Source organism: Carassius auratus, unplaced genomic scaffold (assembly GCF_003368295.1).
Source record: "Carassius auratus strain Wakin unplaced genomic scaffold, ASM336829v1 scaf_tig00058111, whole genome shotgun sequence".
Classification (NCBI taxonomy): Eukaryota; Metazoa; Chordata; class Actinopteri; order Cypriniformes; family Cyprinidae; genus Carassius; species Carassius auratus.
This window is the reverse complement of record NW_020527431.1, coordinates 7,501-12,500: the sequence shown is the minus strand read 5'-3', so window position 1 is coordinate 12,500 and position 5,000 is coordinate 7,501. Positions and strand designations below refer to the sequence as shown.

General features: G+C 36.8%; 3 non-coding genes across 3 annotated transcripts; all 3 read right to left on the bottom strand.

Annotated features, from left to right (window-relative positions):
* Window positions 1-248: 248 nt before the first annotated feature.
* LOC113090704 (5S ribosomal RNA) lies at window positions 249-367 on the bottom strand. Its single transcript, XR_003287238.1, has one exon. It is a non-coding gene; the product is annotated as a 5S ribosomal RNA (ribosomal RNA).
* A 1,186-nt stretch (window positions 368-1,553) lies between these two features.
* On the bottom strand, window positions 1,554-1,672 carry LOC113090698 (5S ribosomal RNA). The gene has a single exon (XR_003287233.1). It is a non-coding gene; the product is annotated as a 5S ribosomal RNA (ribosomal RNA).
* A 2,322-nt stretch (window positions 1,673-3,994) lies between these two features.
* On the bottom strand, window positions 3,995-4,113 carry LOC113090692 (5S ribosomal RNA). The gene has a single exon (XR_003287228.1). It is a non-coding gene; the product is annotated as a 5S ribosomal RNA (ribosomal RNA).
* Between the last annotated feature and the right edge of the window lie 887 nt (window positions 4,114-5,000).

The following is a 5,000-nucleotide window of genomic DNA, read 5'->3' as shown; positions in this document are numbered from 1 at the left end:
ACTAACCATACATTAACCTGCTAAGATTAAGAGATTGGGCATTGTCTCTTTTTTTTGTTTTTTTTTTTGCAAGATTATTATATAATTCGTGAAAAATATCCAAAAATTTAAAGCACCTGGTATTCCCAGGCAGTCTCCCATCAATGTACTAACCTGGCCCAAACCTGCTTATATTCAGAGATCGGGCATTGACTCTATTTTTTGCAAAATTATTATATACTAAGTGAAAAATTTTCAAAAAAAAAAAAAGCTTACAGTACCTGGTATTCCCAGGCGGTCTCCCATCCAAGTACTAACCAGGCCCAAACCTGCTTAACTTCCGAGATCAGACGAGATCGGGCATTGCCAGGCTGGTATGGCCGTAAGCGAAGACTGCTGCAAGAGAAGGCTATTTAAAGATCAGCCAATCTACTCGCCAGTACATTATATAAGTAGGAAAGAAAACCCAAAAGCTTAAAGCACCTGCTATTCCTTGGCGGTCTCTCATCCAAGTACTAACTAGACCTAAACCTGCTAAAATTCAGAGATCGGGCATTGACTCTTTTTTTCTGTTTTTGCAAGATTATTATATAATTCGTGAAAAATATCCAAAAATTTAAAGCACCTGGTATTCCCAGGCAGTCTCTCATCCATGTACTAACCTGGCCCAAACCTGCTTATATTCAGAGATTGGGCATTGACTCTATTTTTTGCCAAATTTATTATATACTAAGTGAAAAAATTCCAAAAATTTAAAGCACCTGGTATTCCCAGGCAGTCTCCCATCCATGTACTAACCTGGCCCAAACCTGCTTATATTCAGAGATCGGGCATTGACTCTATTTTTTGCCAAATTTATTATATACTTAGTGAAGAAATTCCAAAAGCTTAAAGCACCTGGTATTCCTTGGCGGTCTCTCATTCAAGTACTAACCAGACCTTAACCTGCTAAGATTCAGAGATCGGGCATTGACTCTTTTTTTTTTTTTTTTTGCAAGATTATTATATAATTCGTGAAAAATATCCAAAAATTTAAAGCACCTGGTATTCCCAGGCAGTCTCTCATCCATGTACTAACCTGGCCCAAAACCTGCTTATATTCAGAGATCGGGCATTGACTCTATTTTTTGCCAAATTTATTATATACTAAGTGAAAAAATTCCAAAAATTTAAAGCACCTGGTATTCCCAGGCAGTCTCCCATCCATGTACTAACCTGGCCCAAACCTGCTTATATTCAGAGATCGGGCATTGACTCTATTTTTTGCCAAATTTATTATATACTAAGTGAAGAAATTCCAAAAGCTTAAAGCACCTGGTATTCCTTGGCGGTCTCTCATTCAAGTACTAACCAGACCTTAACCTGCTTATATTCAGAGATCGGGCATTGACTCTATTTTTTGCCAAATTTATTATATACTAAGTGAAAAAATTCCAAAAATTTAAAGCACCTGGTATTCCCAGGCAGTCTCCCATCCATGTACTAACCTGGCCCAAACCTGCTTATATTCAGAGATCGGGCATTGACTCTATTTTTTGGCAAAATTATTATATACTAAGTGAAAAATTTCCAAAAACTTACAGTACCTGGTATTCCCAGGCGGTCTCCCATCCAAGTACTAACCAGGCCCAAACCTGCTTAACTTCCGAGATCAGACGAGATCAGGCATAGCCAGGCTGGTATGTCCGTAAGCGAAGACTGCTGCAAAGAGAATGCTATTTAAAGATCAGCCAATCTACTCGCCAGTACATTATATAAGTAGGAAAGAAAACCCAAAAACTTAAAGCACCTAGTATTCCTAGGCGGTCTCTCATCCAAGTACTACCAGACCTAAACCTGCTAAAATTTAGAGATCGGGCATTGACTCTATTTTTTGGCAAAATTATTATATACTAAGTGAAAAAATTCCAAAATTTAAAGCACCTGGTATTCCTAGGCGGTCTTTCAACCAAGTACTAACCAGACCTAAACCTGCTAAGATTCAGAGATCGGGCATTGACTCTTTTTTTTTTTTTTTTCAAGATTATTATATAATTCGTGAAAAATATCCAAAAATTTAAAGCACCTGGTATTCCCAGGCTGCAGTGTTAATTTTGACACGAAATTTTAATTTAGTTTTAGTCTTAGTCTTTTGACTATAATTCTTTTTAGTTTTAGTCAAGTTTTAGTCATCTGATTTGTTTTAATTTTAGTCTTATTTTAGTCGACTAAAATTGCTTGGTATTTTAGTCGACTAAAATTGCTTGGTATTTTAGTCGACTAAAATTGCTTGGTATTTTAGTCGACTAAAATAAGACTAAAATCAATAACAGATTTACTAGACAATATTTTACAGCTGGTATAGGAAACAAACTTTACCAAAATATATAAAACACAAATTCAACTTTATTTCAACACAACTGTGTCTTTATTTCGATTCAAAAGCTTTTATGCAGCAACAAACACTGTCATGATAATGTAAACAATAACTAGCTGCCAATTGACCGTCAATAAAAGAAAAATAAAGTTAGGTCCAGGACCTTAAAGTTTACAGCTGAGCTGAACAATAAGTGCATACATTTAAAGTAAATATTTAATAAGTTGGCAGCTAGGTGGATAAAAAAAGTAACAAGATTTTATAAGGTATTCATTTGTCTAGCAATATTGTATGTTTTAAATACTACAATATTGCTAGATTTGTATGTATAATGATAGGATGTGAACATTCATGTTTCACATGACTAATATAGAAATATTTGTGATATTGTCAACAAGTAGAACATTATAAAATATACTAAACATTAGTATTAATCAAATGTATTTATCATGATATTACGTATTAGTATTGTGCTCGCATCTAATTTGAAGAAGGGGCTATTTTACAGTACTTTTCAGTTCGTAATATTTAATGCTACAACATCTACGCACTGCACTATTCCAATTTTGCTTAGCTCAATAAACAAAAGAACATCGTTGTGAAATTACATTTGAGAAAATGTCCGGGTGGCTCGTCTGTAAATGTCTTTTCAAATTGGTTGTGTTCTTGCCACGAATGAGCGCTCTGCGTGCTTTACACTTTGTTTTGTTTTGTTCGTCGTCAAACGTGAAGTGAGCTGTGGACATTTTGTCGCTCTTTTAGACAGTAGGGACTTTAAGCAACAGCTGCGAATGGAACGGCTACAGCGACCGGAAGTTTGCCGTCACACCGCTGTAGCCAAGAACGTAAAAGTCACTAAGCAACGGTAAAACAGAACAGCGCAACGCAGCATTAATTCATTTATTGAGATCCAAAAAAATATATAATTTAAAAAAGCAAGAGAAGGATTGCTTTTGGCGTTAAATGACAATCTTTTGTCAGATGAGGAGTTTTTAATATTGTATGATGTAAATAAGTCTAAAAACATAACATTTATTTACCTAACTTCTCACGTTGTAGCGACTCTGGCAAATCAGCTGTTCTCCCGTAGTAGACCGTTAAATTAGAACGTCACAAAGTAGCAGTTAAATTCGCGCAGGCGCAATACAACGCCAGAATGGCGTTGCCGTTCCACCAGAGGCTGTTGCTTAAAGTCCCTATCACCTCTTCGAATGCCGACTTCCCGGGAGCTCATAAAAACTGAAAACCTTCGCTTCACGTCTCAATAAGTCAGGCTCTGATTGGTTCTCTTCTCTCATGCAGTCTGTTCTGTTTTGCCGGTTCTTTTGCTCATTCCTCGCATCTCTCCCGTCTGCTGATTTGATTTTCGTCACAGTCTATTTTCGTCTCGTCCTTTATTCGTTGACGATAATGTCAATCAATTTAGTCATAGTTTTAGTCTCCATCAGTGCCTTCTATTTTAGTTTTCGTTTCGTTTTCGTCAGCAAAATATATTCGTGACGAAAATAATGACGAAAATATTTAGTCAACGAAATTAACAGTGCCAGGCTGTCTCCCATCCATGTACTAACCTGGCCCAAACCTGCTTATATTCAGAGATCGGGCATTGACTCTATTTTTTGGCAAAATTATTACATACTAAGTCAAAAATTTCCAAAATGCTTACAGCACCTGGTATTCCCAGGCGGTCTCCCATCCAAGTACTAACCAGGCCCAAACCTGCTTAGCTTCCGAGATCAGACGAGATCGGGCATAGCCAGGCTGGTATGGCCGTAAGCGAAGACTGCTGCAAAGAGAATGCTATTTAAAGATCAGCCAATCTACTCGCCAGTACATTATATAAGTAGGAAAGAAAACCCAAAAGCTTAAAGCACCTAGTATTCCTAGGCGGTCTCTCATCCAAGAACTAACCAGACCTAAACCTGCTAAAATTTAGAGATCGGGCATTGACTCTATTTTTTGCCAAATTTATTATATACTAAGTGAAAAAATTCCAAAAGCTTTAAGCACCTGGTATTCCTAGGCGGTCTTTCAACCAAGTACTAACCAGACCTAAACCTGCTAAGATTCAGAGATCGGGCATTGACTCTTTTTTTTTTTTTTTGCAAGATTATTATATAATTCGTGAAAAATATCCAAAAATTTAAAGCACCTGGTATTCCCAGGCAGTCTGCCATCCATGTACTAACCTGGCCCAAAAATGCTTATATTCAGAGATCGGGCATTGACTCTTTTTTCTTTTTTTGCAAGATTATTATATAATTCGTGAAAAATATCCAAAAATTTAAAGCACCTGGTATTCCCAGGCAGTCTCTCATCCATGTACTAACCTGGCCCAAACCTGCTTATATTCAGAGATCGGGCATTGACTCTATTTTTTGCCAAATTTATTATATACTAAGTGAAAAAATTCCAAAAATTTAAAGCACCTGGTATTCCCAGGCAGTCTCCCATCCATGTACTAACCTGGCCCAAACCTGCTTATATTCAGAGATCGGGCATTGACTCTATTTTTTGCCAAATTTATTATATACTAAGTGAAGAAATTCCAAAAGCTTAAAGCACCTGGTATTCCTTGGCGGTCTCTCATTCTAGTACTAACCAGACCTTAACCTGCTAAGATTCAGAGATCGGGCATTGACTCTTTTTTTTTTTTTTTTGCAAG